The sequence below is a fragment of the Bombina bombina genome, chromosome 2 (genome assembly GCF_027579735.1).
Source record: "Bombina bombina isolate aBomBom1 chromosome 2, aBomBom1.pri, whole genome shotgun sequence".
In the NCBI taxonomy this organism is placed as follows: domain Eukaryota; kingdom Metazoa; phylum Chordata; class Amphibia; order Anura; family Bombinatoridae; genus Bombina; species Bombina bombina.
The window spans coordinates 774,427,937-774,447,476 of NC_069500.1; positions in this window are offsets into that span (position 1 = coordinate 774,427,937).

Sequence of the window (19,540 nt, forward strand, 5' to 3'; positions counted from 1 at the left end):
ACTAGGGCTGCTCCCGGATCCCTGGATCTGGACCCGTAACGAGGAAGCTTGGCGTTCTGTCGAGACGCCATGAGATCTATCTCTGGTTTGCCCCAACGTCAAAGTATTTGGGCAAAGACCTCCGGATGAAGTTCCCACTCCCCCGGATGAAAAGTCTGACGACTTAGGAAATCCGCCTCCCAGTTCTCCACTCCCGGAATGTGGATTGCTGAGAGATGGCAAGAGTGAGACTCTGCCCAACGAATTATCTTTGATACTTCCATCATCGCCAGGGAGCTTCTTGTTCCTCCTTGATGGTTGATGTAAGCTACAGTCGTGATGTTGTCCGACTGAAATCTGATGAACCCCCGAGTTCTTAACTGGGGCCAAGCCAGAAGGGCATTGAGAACTGCTCTCAATTCCAGAATGTTTATTGGCAGGAGACTCTCCTCCTGAGTCCATGATCCCTGAGCCTTCAGGGAATTCCAGACAGCGCCCCAACCTAACAGGCTGGCGTCTGTTGTTACAATTGTCCAATTTGGCCTGCTGAATGGCATCCCCTTGGACAGATGTGGCCGAGAAAGCCACCACAGAAGAGAATTTCTGGTCTCTTGATCCAGATTCAGAGTGGGGGACAAGTCTGAGTAATCCCCATTCCACTGACTTAGCATGCACAATTGCAGCGGTCTGAGGTGTAGGCGTGCAAAGGGGACTATGTCCATTGCCGCTACCATTAAGCCGATCACCTCCATACATTGAGCCACTGACGGGTGTTGAATGGAATGAAGGACACGGCAGGCGTTTTGAAGTTTTGTTAACCTGTCTTCTGTCAGGTAAATCTTCATTTCTACAGAATCTATAAGAGTCCCCAAGAAGGGAACCGTTTTGAGTGGAACGAGAGAACTCTTCTTTTCGTTTACCTTCCACCCATGCGATCTTAGAAATGCCAGTACAAACTCTGTATGAGACTTGGCAGTTTGAAAGCTTGAAGCTTGAATCAGAATGTCGTCTAGGTATGGAGCTACCGAGATTCCTCGCGGTCTTAGCACCGCCAGAAGAGCCCCCAGAACCTTTGTGAAGATTCTTGGAGCCGTAGCCAACCCGAATGGAAGAGCTACAAACTGGTAATGCCTGTCTAGGAAGGCAAACCTTAGATACCGGAAATGATCTCTGTGAATCGGTATGTGAAGGTAAGCATCCTTTAAATCCACTGTGGTCATGTACTGACCCTTTTGGATCATGGGTAGGATTGTCCGAATAGTTTCCATTTTGAACGATGGAACTCTTAGGAATTTGTTTAGGATCTTTAAATCCAAGATTGGTCTGAAGGTTCCTTCTTTCTTGGGAACCACAAACAGATTTGAGTAAAACCCCTGTCCGTGTTCCGACCGCGGAACCGGATGGATCACTCCCATTAATAAAAGATCTTGTACACGAGGGGGGCGTGTCTGACCAACGACCAAGATGGCTGCTGTTTGATATATGTCTGCTTATAGGAGCTGAATATTCTGCTGAGTTTCTCTCCCAAACCGTTTGAATCCTATTCCTCTCAGGAGATTTGTGTATGGCAATACCTACAGAACGGATTAATGCGACTTTTCAACATTAACAGGCATAAGCAGACCAGAATAGAGAAGGTGCGCAGCAGAGGCCTTGTAGTGGCCTGTGCCTCCCTCTACCCCTCCAATATTCTGCCTAGTCAGTCTAATCAGCCAAATGTGCTGACCCACGAACTCCCTTCAGTGACAAAAGCTATTTGGGATATTAAGTTACAAACGTTTGATGCATGGAAAACAATAACATGGTGTCAAAGATCGACTCGATTTTAGAGGAGCTACGTGTAAATGTGGATGAGCACCTCCACAGTTTCAGTAAGGATATTAAGCTCATGTTAACCTCGATGATAACTCAGCATGAAATCAGCAACATAGTCACCCCCTCGGATGTGACAGCTGTCCTGCGTAAAGATGACCCTGCTGTTTATTTTATACCGCCGCCATTTATTACTGAGATGCCCTCCGAGGTACACCACCTGGTGAGGGAGACCGGGTGTGGGGAGCGGCAGTGGCATTTGGAGAGTGCGGAGCAGTCTAAGGCCATGAGAGAGCCAACTAAGGGAAACTTACATGTGTGTGAACAGGCTGGAAGGCGTCCAGCCGCGGAGATCGGTAGCCACCGAGTTCCTATCTGTGTGTTCTCCTCACCCACAAAGTGCCGCTATTTGAATGGGGTTCTTGCGGTCTTAAATACAGGCCAGATCGCAGAGCAGCCAATTTGGAAAATGCCTGATGGGCACTTCACAACACTAAACTTGGATTTTGACAGAGAAGTCAGATCATTGCATTGGGACATTAATCCTATCTTCATCTTCTACCTCAAAGCCGGTGTGGGGTGAATATTATCTAAGAAATGTATTGCAATGCAGGGAAATGCTAGAGGTGCTTATATTGGTGTTCCTTAAAGCCGGAGTAGGCTGAGCAACTTTCCTTCCCTTAGCGGCTGTCTGGTAAATAAGATATGATGGCAGTTGCTCATAAGCAAGTTACCTTATTACTGTACTTTAATTATATGTGGGACACAACTGCTAATAGATTTTATTTTCACTCCCTGAGTGTTATGTGGCAGCGTGACCCGATCACCACTACTAGGACTCTAGGTAACGCGGTAGTCCCAGCAGGCAAACTTTCAAACTGGGATCTTACAGTTCACAAGATGCCCTCCTCAAGCAGCTCCGGTCCTCTTAGGTTCCCGTACACTGAGACACTCTCGCCAGGGATACTGTAATTGTGTTTAGCTACAAGGTCTGATAGAACGGATTTGGTATGGACTTGTCCCACCAAGACGAAAGACTTGGACACATCCGTTACAGACTACGATGGCTGCTACAATAACTTGTTCAGAGATGGCATAGGTTAATATCAGGGCGCGTACTCTCCTCTAGATGTAGTGGACTCTCTGCTTCTAATTGTTATAGCTCACTATGCCTACTCACACAGTTTAATTCCTTATTTCTCGGTCAACTAAGTTCATATGTAGAATTGTTTTCTAATGGTTATTGTTATTATGTTTTTGCCTGTTTGTTATACCATAGCTTACACATTTTTAGACCTCATGGGTGTATCCTGTTAATACGGGGATTCAGTTAACCCTTGCTACAACTATGTGCAACGCAACATGTCACACTTTTACTACTAACCCCTGTCACCAATGGGTTTTAAAATAAAGAGCATTCACATCGGCAAGAACATAACTCCCTTGACTTCTCTCTTTCTTAATTATCCAGACCCATCTGTCAGAGTTCCTCCATTGTTTATGTTCCCTTTACTCTGACATTGCCCCTGTATTTTACATTGTGGGTTGCCAATCACAGAGTTATTATCAAATGGATTATTTGTTATCATATATACTGTACTATTTCCATATAAGAATTTTCTTAACTATAGGGATAATCCACTGAGTGCTGCTGCTATCTTAATGCACGGTTAACATTTTCTTAGTGTATTTGATGATGGCAATGGTGGTTTCATATACTGCTAGATCTGTAATGTGGAATGCCCTGTACTATTTCTTTGTGTTATTGGAATACTGTTTCCCACCCAGCTATATAGTGTTTAACCATGTATGACATGTTTCCTCATATATATATGCAGACCCCTTTAAAAATGATTTGGACCCCTACTGAGCCTTATATAACTCGACACAGAATTATGCACCCTTCTAGACATATCTTATTGTGTTAGCTTCAGTTATCTGTATTTGTTGTCTGATTGCTCTCTAAGTAACGCAAAAGTCCCTATATTAGTCAATCAGTGTGTTGTGCTAGATAAGCGAAGTATCCTTTAGATAAACACTCCCCCTATGTTATTAAAATTATATGTGTCAATGCCCTCGGCCTTTCTTGTGGACATATTCAAGTTATATAGTTCCAGAGTGTCTTGATATGACTCATCAAACTGTTTAACTCATAATCCATATGGCTGATAAGATATCGTATTATTTCAATCCTTAGGCCCAAGAGCGGCCTTTTTATTATTTTCTACCCCTCCTTAAAGTCCCCCATTATGTTTATAATATAATCCAGGAGGTCCAAGAGAGGCCTCATTAGTTCTTTGGGGGAAATAATTTAATTTAATTCCCTATCATATATTATTATGTTGTAGGAGGTCATGTTCTATCAGAAAACTGAGGCTCAATGCTCAATTTGTATTTTTACTTTCAAGCAATATGTGTGTTAATGGACGATGTTATATAGTGACTATCCAACTGTCAATTTTATGTTTGGCGTGATGTTTTCAGTAATCACTTGCTTGTATTATTTTTCTTAAAACCTCAATAAAATATATTTAAAAAAAAAAAAAAAAAGATCTTGTACACAGCGTAGAAACGCCTCTTTCTTTATTTGGTTTGTTGACAACCTTGACAGATGGAATCTCCCTTTTGGGGGAGAGGATTTGAAGTCCAGAAGATATCCCTGAGATATGATCTCTAACGCCCAGGGATCCTGGACATCTCTTGCCCAAGCCTGGACGAAGAGAGAAAGTCTGCCCCCCACTAGATCCGGTCCCGGATCGGGGGCCCTCAATTCATGCTGTCTTAGGGGCAGCAGCAGGTTTTCTGGCCTGCTTGCCCTTGTTCCAGGACTGGTTAGGTCTCCAGCCTTGTCTGTAGCGAGCAACAGCTCCTTCCTGTTTTGGTGCAGAGGAAGTTGATGCTGCTCCTGTCTTGAAATTACGAAAGGAACGAAAATTAGACTGTCTAGCCTTCGGCTTGGCTCTGTCTTGAGGCAGGGCGTGGCCTTTACCTCCTGTAATGTCAGCGATAATTTCCTTCAAACCGGGCCCGAATAAGGTCTGCCCTTTGAAAGGTATGTTGAGTAACTTAGATTTAGAAGTAACATCAGCTGACCAGGATTTTAGCCACAGTGCTCTGCGTGCCTGAATGGCGAATCCGGAATTCTTAGCCGTAAGTTTAGTTAAATGTACAACGGCATCTGAAACAAATGAATTAGCTAGCTTAATTGTTTTAAGCTTGTTTGAAATTTCCTCTATAGTTATTGAGTCCAGGGACTCGGACCAAAAGGCTGATGCGGCCGTGACAGACGCAATACATGCAAGAGGTTGTAAAATAAAACCTTGTTGAACAAACATTTTCTTAAGGTAACCTTCTAATTTTTTATCCATTGGATCAGAAAAAGCACAGCTATCCTCCACCGGGATAGTGGTACGCTTAGCCAGAGTCGAAACCGCTCCCTCCACCTTAGGGATCGTCTGCCATAAGTCCCGTGTGGTGGCGTCTATTGAAAACATTTTTCTAAATACAGGAGGGGGGGAAAAGGGCACACCGGGCCTATCCCACTCCTTAGTAATTATCTCTGTAAGCCTCTTAGGTATAGGAAATACGTCAGTACTCGCCGGTACCGCATAGTATCTATCCAGCCTACATAATTTCTCTGGAATTGCAACGGTGTTACAATCATTCAGAGCCGCTAATACCTCCCCTAACAGTACGCGGAGGTTTTCAAGCTTAAACTTAAAATTAGAAATGTCTGAATCCACTCTAATGGGATCAGAACCGTCACCTGCAGATTGAAGCTCTCCGTCCTCATGTTCCGCATACTGTGACCCAGTATCTGACATGGCCCTAGTATTATCAGCGCACTCTGTTCTCACCCCAGAGTGGTCCCGCTTCACTCTAAGTTCTGGCAATTTTGACAAAACCTCAGTCATAACATTAGCCATGTCCTGCAATGTGATTTGTAATGGCCGCCCTGAAGTACCCGGCGTTACAATATCACGCACCCCCCGAGCAGGAGATGCAGGTACTGACACGTGAGGGGAGTTAGACGGCATAACTTTCCTCTCGTTGTCTGGTGAAAGCTGTTCAATTTGTACAGATTGACTTTTATTTAAAGTAGCATCAATACAATTAGTACATAAATTTCTATTGGGCTCCACTTAAGCTTTAGCACATATAGCACAGAGATATTCCTCTGAGTCAGACATGTTTAACACACTAGCAAATAACCAGCAAACTTGGAAATACTTTTCAATTCACTTTTATAAATAGTATGCAAAAAAGCACAGAAGGATATGACAGTTGAGTACAATAAAACAGATAATTTTATGAAAAACAAACTTTCTCTCAGTAAAAATACAATTTTAGCAAAGGATTGCTCCCATTAGTAATGGATAACTAGCCCTTTAATAGCAGAAAAAAAGTACAGAATGTAACGTTTTTTTATCACAGTCAAGCACAATCTCACAGGTCTGCTGTGAGTGATTACCTCCCTCAAAATAACTTTTGAAGACCCCTGAGCTCTGTAGAGACGAACCGGATCATGCAGGGAAGAAGAACAGACTTGTGACTGAATTTCTGATGCGTAGTAAAAGCGCCAAATTCAGCCCCTCCCCCTCACACACAACAGTGAGGGAGATCAGTAAACTGTCATAAATCAAATAAAATGCCCGCCAAGTGGATAAAACTAATGCCCAAATAAGTTTTCACCCAGTACCTCAGAAATATAAACGATTTCACATGCCAGCAAAAAACGTTTAACCTCAATAAATGTATTTGTCATAAAAAGCCTGCTGCAAGCCGTTTTAACTGCAAAATAGGCTAAAGTTTTATGTAAACAGTATTATTTCAGTGAAATGCCATTCCCCAGAATACTGAAGTGAAAATATACATACATGACAGCCTGATACCAGTTACTACTACTGCATTTAAGGCTGAACTTACTTTATATAGGTATTTGCAGTATTTTCTAGTCAATTCCATTCTCAGAAAATAATATGCTGCTACATACCTCTTTGCAGGTGAACCTGCCCGCTGTCCCCTGATCTGAAGTTTACCTCACTCCTCAGATGGCCGAGAACAGCAACCTGATCTTAACTACTCCGGTTAAAATCATACAGAAAAAACTCAGGTAGATTCTTCATCAAATTCTCCCTGAGAAGGAACAACACACTCCGGTGCTGTTTTAAAATAACAAACTTTTGATTGAAGTTATAAAAACTAAGTAAAATCACCACAGTCCTCTCACACATCCTATCTATTAGTTGGGTGCAAGAGAATGACTGGGTGTGACGTAGAGGGGAGGGGCTATATAGCAGCTCTGCTGGGTGATCCTCTTGCACTTCCTGTTGGGGAGGAGTTAATATCCCAGAAGTAATGATGACCCGTGGACTGATCACACTTAACAGGAGAAAACATAAGCAGAAGATTCAAACTGAAACCGCTGCCTGAAGTACTTTTCTACCAAAAACTGCTTCAGAAGAAGAAAATATATAAAAATGGTAGAATTTAGTAAAAGTATGCAAAGAGGACCAAGTTGCTGCTTTGCAAATCTGATCAACCGAAGCTTCATTCCTAAACGCCCAGGAAGTAGAAACTGACCTAGTAGAATGAGCTGTAATCCTCTGAGGCGGAGTTTTACCCGACTCAACATAGGCAAGATGAATTAAAGATTTCAACCAAGATGCCAAAGAAATGGCAGAAGCTTTCTGGCCTTTTCTAGCACCGGAAAAAATAACAAATAGACTAGAAGTCTTTCGGAAAGACTTAGTAGCTTCAACATAATATTTCAAAGCTCTAACAACATCCAAAGAATGCAACGATTTCTCCTTAGAATTCTTAGGATTAGGACATAATGAAGGAACCACAATTTCTCTACTAATGTTGTTGGAATTCACAACTTTAGGTAAAAATTCAAAAGAAGTTCGCAACACCGCCTTATCCTGATGAAAAATCAGAAAAGGAGACTCACAAGAAAGAGCAGATAATTCAGAAACTCTTCTGGCAGAAGAGATGGCCAAAAGGAACAAAACTTTCCAAGAAAGTAATTTAATGTCCAATGAATGCATAGGTTCAAACGGAGGAGCTTGAAGAGCTCCCAGAACCAAATTCAAACTCCAAGGAGGAGAAATTGACTTAATGACAGGTTTTATACGAACCAAAGCTTGTACAAAACAATGAATATCAGGAAGAATAGCAATCTTTCTGTGAAAAAGAACAGAAAGAGCAGAGATTTGACCTTTCAAGGAACTTGCGGACAAACCCTTATCTAAACCATCCTGAAGAAACTGTAAAATTCTCGGTATTCTAAAAGAATGCCAAGAAAAATGATGAGAAAGACACCAAGAAATATAAGTCTTCCAGACTCTATAATATATCTCTCTAGATACAGATTTACGAGCCTGTAACATAGTATTAATCACAGAGTCAGAGAAACCTCTTTGACCAAGAATCAAGCGTTCAATCTCCATACCTTTAAATTTAAGGATTTCAGATCCTGATGGAAAAAAGGACATTGTGACAGAAGGTCTGGTCTTAACGGAAGAGTCCACGGTTGGCAAGAGGCCATCCGGACAAGATCCGCATACCAAAACCTGTGAGGCCATGCCGGAGCTACCAGCAGAACAAACGAGCATTCCTTCAGAATCTTGGAGATTACTCTTGGAAGAAGAACTAGAGGCGGAAAGATATAAGCAGGATGATACTTCCAAGGAAGTGATAATGCATCCACTGCCTCCGCCTGAGGATCCCGGGATCTGGACAGATACCTGGGAAGTTTCTTGTTTAGATGAGACGCCATCAGATCTATTTCTGGAAGTTCCCACATTTGAACAATCTGAAGAAATACCTCTGGGTGAAGAGACCATTCGCCCGGATGCAACGTTTGGCGACTGAGATAATCCGCTTCCCAATTGTCTATACCTGGGATATGAACCGCAAAGATTAGACAGGAGCTGGATTCCGCCCAAACCAAAATTCGAGATACTTCTTTCATAGCCAGAGGACTGTGAGTCCCTCCTTGATGATTGATGTATGCCACAGTTGTGACATTGTCTGTCTGAAAACAAATGAACGATTCTCTCTTCAGAAGAGGCCAAAACTGAAGAGCTCTGAAAATTGCACGGAGTTCCAAAATATTGATCGGTAATCTCACCTCCTGAGATTCCCAAACTCCTTGTGCCGTCAGAGATCCCCACACAGCTCCCCAACCTGTGAGACTTGCATCTGTTGAAATTACAGTCCAGGTCGGAAGCACAAAAGAAGCCCCCTGAATTAAACGATGGTGATCTGTCCACCACGTTAGAGAGTGTAGAACAATCGGTTTTAAAGATATTAATTGAGATATCTTTGTGTAATCCTTGCACCATTGATTCAGCATACAGAGCTGAAGAGGTCTCATGTGAAAACGAGCAAAGGGGATCGCGTCCGATGCAGCAGTCATAAGACCTAGAATTTCCATGCATAAGGCTACCGAAGGGAATGATTGTGACTGAAGGTTTCGACAAGCTGAAATCAATTTTAGACGTCTCTTGTCTGTTAAAGATAGAGTCATGGACACTGAATCTATCTGGAAACCCAGAAAAGTTACCCTTGTCTGAGGAATCAATGAACTTTTTGGTAAATTGATCCTCCAACCATGATCTTGAAGAAACAACACAAGTCGATTCGTATGAGATTCTGCTAAATGTAAAGACTGAGCAAGTACCAAGATATCGTCCAAATAAGGAAATACCACAATACCCTGTTCTCTGATTACAGACAGAAGGGCACCGAGAACCTTTGTAAAAATTCTTGGAGCTGTAGCTAGGCCAAACGGCAGAGCCACAAACTGGTAATGCTTGTCCAGAAAAGAGAATCTCAGGAACTGATAATGATCTGGATGAATCGGAATATGCAGATATGCATCCTGTAAATCTATTGTGGACATATAATGCCCTTGCTGAACAAAAGGCAAGATAGTCCTTATAGTTACCATCTTGAACGTTGGTATCCTTACATAACGATTCAATATTTTTAGATCCAGAACTGGTCTGAAGGAATTCTCCTTCTTTGGTACAATGAAGAGATTTGAATAAAACCCCATCCCCTGTTCCGGAACTGGAACTGGCATAATTACTCCAGCCAACTCTAGATCTGAAACACAATTCAGAAATGCTTGAGCTTTCACTGGATTTACTGGGACACGGGAAAGAAAAAATCTCTTTGCAGGAGGTCTCATCTTGAAACCAATTCTGTACCCTTCTGAAACAATGTTTTGAATCCAAAGATTGTGAACAGAATTGATCCAAATTTCTTTGAAAAAACGTAACCTGCCCCCTACCAGCTGAGCTGGAATGAGGGCCGCACCTTCATGTGGACTTAGAAGCAGGCTTTGCCTTTCTAGCAGGCTTGGATTTATTCCAGACCGGAGATGGTTTCCAAACTGAAACTGCTCCTGAGGATGAAGGATTAGGCTTTTGTTCTTTGTTGAAGCGAAAGGAACGAAAACGATTATTAGCCCTGTTTTTACCCTTAGATTTTTTATCCTGTGGTAAAAAAGTTCCTTTCCCACCAGTAACAGTTGAGATAATAGAATCCAACTGAGAACCAAATAATTTGTTACCCTGGAAAGAAATGGAAAGTAGAGTTGATTTAGAAGCCATATCAGCATTTCAAGTCTTAAGCCATAAAGCTCTTCTAGCTAAAATAGCTAGAGACATAAACCTGACATCAACTCTGATAATATCAAAAATTGCATCACAGATAAAATTATTAGCATGCTGAAGAAGAATAATAATATCATGAGAATCATGATCTGTTACTTGTTGCGCTAAAGTTTCCAACCAAAAAGTTGAAGCTGCAGCAACATCAGCCAATGATATAGCAGGTCTAAGAAGATTACCTGAACACAGATAAGCTTTTCTTAGAAAGGATTCAATTTTCCTATCTAAAGGATCCTTAAACGAAGTACCATCTGACGTAGGAATAGTAGTACGTTTAGCAAGGGTAGAAATAGCCCCATCAACTTTAGGGATTTTGTCCCAAAATTCTAATCTGTCAGACGGCACAGGATATAATTGCTTAAAACGTTTAGAAGGAGTAAATGAATTACCCAATTTATCCCATTCTTTGGAAATTACTGCAGAAATAGCATTAGGAACAGGAAAAACTTCTGGAATAACCACAGGAGATTTAAATACCTTATCTAAACGTTTAGAATTAGTATCAAGAGGACCAGAATCCTCTATTTCTAAAGCAATTAGTACTTCTTTAAGTAAAGAACGAATAAATTCCATTTTAAATAAATATGAAGATTTATCAGCATCAATCTCTGAGACAGAATCCTCTGAACCAGAAGAGTCATCAGAATCAGAATGATGATGTTCATTTAAAAATTCATCTGTAGGGAGAGAAGTTTTAAAAGATTTTTTACGTTTACTAGAAGGAGAAATAACAGACATAGCCTTCTTTATGGATTCAGAAACAAAATCTCTTATGTTATCAGGAACATTCTGCACCTTAGATGTTGAAGGAACTGCAACAGGCAATGGTACTTTACTAAAGGAAATATTATCTGCATTAACAAGTTTGTCATGACAATTAATACAAACAACAGCCGGAGGAATAGCTACCAAAAGTTTACAGCAGATACACTTAGCTTTGGTAGATCCAGCACTAGACAGCGATTTTCCTGTAGTATCTTCTGACTCAGATGCAACGTGAGACATCTTGCAATATGTAAGAGAAAAAACAACATATATATAAAGCAAAATTGATCAAATTCCTTAAATGACAGTTTCAGGAATGGGAAAAAATGCCAAAGAACAAGCTTCTAGTAACCAGAAGCAATGAAAAAATGAGACTGAAATAATGTGGAGACAAAAGCGACGCCCATATTTTTTTAGCGCCAAATCAGACGCCCACATTATTTGGCGCCACATCCGGAACGCCGACATTTTTGGCGCAAAATAACGTAAAAAAATGACGCAACTTCCGGTGACACGTATGACGCCGGAAACGGAAAATAATTTTTTGCGCCAAAAAAGTCCGCGCCAAGAATGACGCAATAAAATGAAGCATTTTCAGCCCCCGCGAGCCTAACAGCCCACAGGGAAAAAAGAGTCAAATTTTTGAAGGTAAGAAAAAATTGATTAATTCAAGTGCATTATCCCAAATATGAAACTGACTGTCTGAAAAATAAGGAATGTTGAACATTCTGAGTCAAGGCAAATAAATGTTTGAATACATATATTTAGAACTTTATAAACAAAAGTGCCCAACCATAGCTTAGAGTGTCACAGAAAATAAGATTTACTTACCCCAGGACACTCATCTACATGTTTGTAGAAAGCCAAACCAGTACTGAAACGAGAATCAGCAGAGGTAATGGTATATATAAGAGTATATCGTCGATCTGAAAAGGGAGGTAAGAGATGAATCTCTACGACCGATAACAGAGAACCTATGAAATAGACCCCGTAGAAGGAGATCACTGCATTCAAATAGGCAATACTCTCCTCACATCCCTCTGACATTCACTGCACGCTGAGAGGAAAACCGGGCTCCAACTTGCTGCGGAGCGCATATCAACGTAGAATCTAGCACAAACTTACTTCACCACCTCCATCGGAGGCAAAGTTTGTAAAACTGAATTGTGGGTGTGGTGAGGGGTGTATTTATAGGCATTTAGAGGTTTGGGAAACTTTGCCCCTCCTGGTAGGAATGTATATCCCATACGTCACTAGCTCATGGACTCTTGCTAATTACATGAAAGAAATGGCTACACCTCACTGACGAGGCCCAATGAAGGCCGAAACAATCGTCTGGGGTTGCTGTGTTCCTTGTTCAGAGATGAATTGCCTGGTATTTCGGGCGCTGGACTGACCGTAATAGGCGGGATCAGACTGATATACTACAGGAAAGTTCTTCTCTGTGAAAAACATTACTGGGTAAAAGAAGCTGCACTTAGGTGGTAAATCACCATAGAACAGGCTAACAATAGTATTGAGCCAGTTGTTCGTTCCTGTTAGTGTGCTTCTCTCTGTGTGTGTGTGTGTGTGTGTATATATATATATATATATACATATATATATGTATATATGTGTGTGTAATACTTTATTTAATATATTTTACATGTGTTTTGTTATACTTTACTTCAGATCTCCAGTGTTGCTACCTTTTTTTAGCGTGGCTATGTGTTGGAGCACAAAAGTAACTCACCACTGAGCGATGTTCACCTCTGATGAAGAAGTTAGTATACTTCAAAACAAGTAAGGAATCAAGTTGTATGACCTTGTAACACAATCTTATTTGGGCACTGTGCGCATGCAACACAGAGCCAGAGCCAATCTCTTGGAGTAGCTTTGCATGTACACAGCCCGTCAGTGGGCTATGTGGGATTAAGGCTTTTAAATACCTAATTTCAGATGTGGTCTTTAATGTGAGTGTTTTATGTATTACGATTATGTGTTTTATTAAAACAGTGAAGACTATGGGCTAGATTACAAGTGGAGCACTAATTTATTGCACGCCCGGTAAACGGGCTAATTCTCCTCTCCCCCCCTTCCCTATTTTCCAGGGCGGCTGAGACCTCTGTGTCTGACAGCAATTCCAGACACTTCCTCTGTCACAGAGTAGCACTAGTCCTATATCTGCTAAAGGGAACTAAACAACCCCAGTGCAAACCATACAGAAATGAAGCACCAGGGGCGAGATTACATATGCGGCGCAAGCTTCAGCGTAACTGCTGAAACCTGTGCTGCCCGTAATTTCACCTCACACATCGGGGTATCACATACAGGTGAAACTCAAAAAATTAGAATATCGTGCAAAAGTTAATTTATTTTACTAATACAACTTAAAAGGTGAAACTAATATATGAGATAGACTCATTACATGCAAAGCAAGATAGTTCAAGCCGTGATTTGTCATAATTGTGATGATTATGGCTTACAGCTCATGAAAACCCCAAATCCACAATCTCAGAAAATTAGAATATTGTGAAAAGGTGCAATATTCTAGGCTCAAAGTGTCCCACTCTAAACAGCTAATTAAGCCATAACACTTGCAAAGGGTTCCTGAGCCTTTAAATGGTCTCTCAGTCTGGTTCAGTAGGAATCACAATCATGGGAAAGACTGCTGACCTGAGAGTTGTGCAGAAAACCATCATTGACACCCTCCATAAGGAGGGAAAGCCTCAAAAGGTAAATGCAAAAGAAGTTGGATGTTCCCAAAGTGCTGTATCAAAGCACATTAATAGAAAGTGATGTGGAAGGGAAAAGTGTGGAAGAAAAAGGTGCACAAGCAGCAGGGATGTCCGCAGCCTGGAGAGGATTGTCAGAAAAAGGCCATTCAAAAGTGTTGGGGACTTTTACAAGGAGAGGACTGAGGCTGGAGTCAGTGCATCAAGAGCCACCACACACAGATGGATCCTGGACATGGGCTTCAAAAGTATTCCTCTTGTCAAGCCACTCTTGAACAACAAACAACGTCAGAAGCGTCTTACCTGGGCTAAAGAAAAACAAACCTGGTCTGTTGCTCAGTGGTCCAAAGTCCTCTGTTCTGATGAGAGCAAATTTTGTATCTCATTTGGAAACCAAGGACCCAGAGTATGGAGGAAGAATGGAGAGGCACACACTGAAAGATGCTTGAAGTCCAGTGTGAAGTTTCCACAGTCTGTGTTTATTTGGGGAGCCATGTCATCTGCTGTTGTTGGTCCACTGTTCTTTATTAAGTCAAGGGTCAATGCAGCCGTCTACCAGGAGATTTTGGAGCATTTCATGCTTCCTTCCGCAGACGAGCTCTATGGGGAGCAGGACTTGGCACCTGCCCACACTGCCAAAAGATTCAAAACCTGGTTCAATGACCGTGGGATTACTGTGCTTGATTGGCCTGCTAACTCGCCTGACCTGAACTCCATAGAGAATCTTTGGGGCATTGCCAAGAGAAAGATGAGAGACATGAGACCAAACAATGCAGAAGAGCTGAAGGCCCCTATTGAAGCATCCTGGTCTTCCATAACACCTCAGCAGTGCCACAGGCTGATAGCTTCCATGCCACGCCGCATTGAGGCAGTAATTGCTGCAAAAGGGGCCCAAACCAAATACTGAGTACATACAGCATGAATGCTTATACTTTTCAGAGGTCCAATATTGCTCTACCTGCATGTACAATCCTTGTTTTATTGATTGCATGTAATATTCTCATTTTCTGAGATTGTGGATTTGGGGTTTTCATGAGCTGTAAGCCATAATCATCACAATTATGACAAATCACGGCTTGAACTATATCTTGCTTTGCATGTAATGAGTCTATCTCATATATTAGTTTCACCTTTTAAGTTGCATTAGTGAAATAAATGAACTTTTGCACAATATTCTAATTTTTCGAGTTTCACCTGTATATGGCGCCGGCAGTTCATAAAGTGCCGTAAGTCGGATAAACTAGCGATGTCCAGAAATGTGTGTAAATACAAATTTCTGGAGTCGCCAGTGACTTACAGCACTTTAGAAACTGCTGGCACCTAAGAAAATAAAAAAAATATCAAATCTCCGGTAAAAGTCTAACCCGCCTCCCAAAAATAAACCCAACATGTAAAACCCCTATATCCGCAATTCCCCCACCTCGCAACTAATAATAAATGTATTAACCCCTAAACCGACAACCCCCACAACGCAATATGCCTAATTAAACTATTAACCTCTAATTCGCCATTCACCCACATCGCAATCTACCTAGTAAAAATATTAACACCTAAATCCGCCAACCCCAACATCGCAAACTACCAAATAAATGTATTAACCCCTAATCAGCCATTAACCCACATCACAAAAAAACCTTATAAATCTATTAACTCCTAAACCGCCAAATCCACAGAACACAATAATCCTAATAAAACTATTAACTATCTATCTAATCTAATCCGCCAAACCCCCACAACACAAGTACCCTAATTCAAACTTTAAATGGGTAAGAAGCCGGGCGTGGAATGCGAGCACCCAGTGGGCCACTTTTGGTAAGCAGAACTGGCGCTGCGGGATGAACCGAACGCCAGGTTAAGGCGCCTGATGCCGACGCTACCTATTAACCCCTAATCCACCAAACCCCCACAACACAAATAACTAATTTAATTACTAAGCCCCCTAACCTAACACCCACTAAATTAACCCTAAATAACATAAAATAATAAAATACTAAATTATAATTAAAATAAAAAATCCTAACAGTACTTAGAAAAATAAACCTAATATTAAATTAAAATAAATTAATCTAAAATTACCAAAAATAAAAGTCTAACATTACAGAAAATAATAAACCAAATTATCCAAAATAAAAAATGAAACCTAATCCCTACCAATGAAAATAAAAAAGCCCCCCAAAATAAAAACACCCTCTAATCTAATGCTAAACGACCAATAGCCCTTAAAAGGGCTTTCTTTCATGTAATTGGCAAGAGTCCATGAGCTAGTGACGTATGGGATATACAATCCTACCAGGAGGGGCAAAAGTTTCCCAAACCTCAAAATGCCTATAAATACCCCCTCACCACACCCACAATTCGGTTTTACAAACTTTGCCTTCTATGGAGGTGGTGAAGTAAGTTTGTGCTTGATTTCTATGATTTCTTCTATGATAAGCGCCACTAAGCATTTTGAAGCCCAATTCCTCTCAGAGTACAGTGTTTGTCAGAGGGATGCGAAGAGAGTATCGCCTATTGATTTTATGGTTTCCCTCGCAGTGAATCTTTTCAAGGGTTCTCTGTTATCGGTCATAGGGATTCATCTCCTACCTCCCTTTTCAGATCGACGATATACTCTTATATACCATTACCTCTGCTGATAGTTTTCAGTACTGGTTTGGCTATCTGCTATATGTGGATGGGTGTCTTTTGGTAAGTATGTTTTTCTTATTTAAGACACTCTCAGCTATGGTTTGGCGCTTTATGTAATTATATAAGGTTTTAAATATATGTATTTTACTTATATTTGCCATGAGTCAGGTCTATGTATATTTCCTTTTGCAGACTGTCAGTTTCAGTTTGGGAAGCATGTTTAGGAAGTTATTTGTCTTACCTGGGGTATAGTCCTTTTTTCAAATTGACTGATTTTTCTTTTAATTTCACAGGCAAAATTAGGCTCGCAAAGGCGCAAAATGCTGTTATTTATTGCGTCATTCTTGGCGCTAGAATTTTTTGGGCGCGAAAGAACGTCTTTGAATGCGCAAGTTCGTCATTTACAGCGTCTTAGTTGATGCCAGAGTTCCTTGCACGAGGTTGCGTCTGTGATGACGCAACTTGTGTTATTTCCGGATGTTGTTGGCGGCAAAAAAATTTCAACTTCCTTTTGCGTTGTAAGTCATTCTTGTGCCAAAAAAAAGTTTATTTTTCACCCCACTTCCTATATGCCTCTTGCCTTCTATATGCTCATAGGGCTATGCTGTTTGCATTTTTTCCCATTCCTGAAACTGCCATATAAGGAAATTTTGCTTTAATGTTTTTTTTTTTTACATTTTGCAAGATGTCTCAATCTGATCCTGTCGAAGAAGCAACTGTCGGAACTCTGCTGCCTGATCACAGTTCTACCAAAGCTAAGTGTATCTGTTGTAAATTAGCTGAGATTATGGGCTAGATTTATTAAAGTTTGGGCGGACAGGGGCACATTTACCAGCAGGAATTCTCCATTGCACACGAGCACAGTTTTGCGCTTGCGTGATTGGCTGTGCGTGGACAGGAGCTGTCAATCTACTCGGTCAGACTAGACCGCAGAGATTGAATTTCGCCACCTTAGAGGTGGCGAAGAGTTTAGGGAAGCAGCGGTCTAGTAACTGCTGCTTGTTAAATACGGCGAGCAAGTTCGTGTGAGAACTTGCAGCAGTAGGGCTTTGATAAATCGAGCCCTATATCTCTAGCTGTAGTATGTAACAGTTGTCATGACAAACTTTTGCATGCAGAAAATGTTTCCATCAGTACTAGTACAGTTTCTGTTGTTCCTTCAACATCTAATGTACATGATATCCCTATTGATATGAAAAATTATATTGCTGATGCGATACAGAAGGTTTTGTCTGCTATTCCACCTTCTAATAAACGTTAAAGGTCTTTTAAAACTTCTCATAAAATTTCTAATGACCGACAACATACTGAAATATCCTCCTCTGATGAGGATCTCTCTGATTCAGAAGATCCTACCTCAGACATTGACACTGACAAATCTACTCATCTTTTCAGGATTGAGTATATTCGTTCCTTGTTAAAAGAAGTGTTGGTTACTGGGATATTGAGGAGTCTAGTCCTCTTGATATTAAAACTAGTAAACGTTTAAATTCTGTTTATAAACCTCCTGTGGTTACTCCTGAGGTTTCTCCAGTTCCTGATGCTATTTCTGATGTGATTGCTAAGGAATGGATTAACCCTGGTACTTCTTTCATTCCTTCTTCTAGGTTTAAAAGATTGTACCCTTTGCCAGTGGCTAGATTAGAGTTTTGGGAAAAAATCCCCAAAGTTGATAGGGCTATTTCTACTCTTGCCAAACGTATTACTATTACTATGGAAGACAGTACTTCTTTTAAAGATCCTTTAGATAGGAAACTTGAAATTTATCTAAGGAAAGCTTATTTATATTCTGGCTATATTCTCAGGCCTGACATTTCTATGGCTGATGTTGCAGCTGCATCAACCTTTTGGTTGGATAGCCTAGCGCAACAGGAAACAGATTCTGATTTGTCTAGCATTGTTCGTTTGCTTCAACATGCTAATGATTTTATCTGTGATGCCATTTTTTATATAATTAAAATTGATGTTAAATCTTTATGGCTCAAATCTTGGAATGCTGACATGGTATCTAAGTCTAGATTACTATCTATTTCTTTCCAAGGTAACAATTTATTTGGTTCTCAGTTGGATTCAATTATTTCAACTATAAATGGGGGGAAGGGAGTTTTGCCTCAAGATAGGGTAAATCTACAGCTTCTAATCGTTTTTGTTCTTTTCGACAGAATAAGGAACAGAAAACTAATCCTTCCCCTAAAGACTCTGGTTCCAATTGGAAACCTTCTTCAAGTTGGAATAAATCCAAGCCTTTTAAGAAACCAAAGCCAGCCCCCAAGTCCTCATGAAGGTGCGGCCCTCAATCCAGTTCAGCTGGTGGGGGGCAAATTGAAATTATTCCAAGACATTTGGGCAGATTCTGTTCAAAATCAGTGGATTCTGAGTATTGTCTCTCAAGGGTATTGAAAAGGTTTCAGAGTAAGACCACCTGTGAGAATTTTTCTTTCTCACATTCCAGCAAATCCGGTGAAGGCTCAGGCTTTTCTGAACTGTGTTTCAGATCTAGAGCTTTTTGGGGTAATAATACCAGTTCCCTTTCAAGAACAGGGTCTGAGGTTTTATTCAAATCTATTAATTGTCCCAAAAAAAGGAAATACATTCAGGCCAGTTCTGGATCTGAAGTTTTTGAATACTTTTGTAAGAGTCTCAACTTTCAAGATGGTGACTATAAGGACTATTTTGCCTTTTGTTCAACAAGGCAATATGTCCATGATAGACTTACAGGATGCATATCTTCACATTCCGATTCATCCAAGCATTACCAATTTGTTGCTCTTCCATTTGGCCTAGCAACAGCTCCAAGGATCTTTTCGAAGGTTCTTGGTGCCCTTCTATCTGTAATCAGAGAACAGGGTATTGCGGTGTTTCCTTATTTGGACGATATCTTGGCACTAGCTCAGTCTTTACATATAGCCGAATCTCACGCAAATAAACTAGTGTTGTTTCTTCAAAGACATGGTTGGA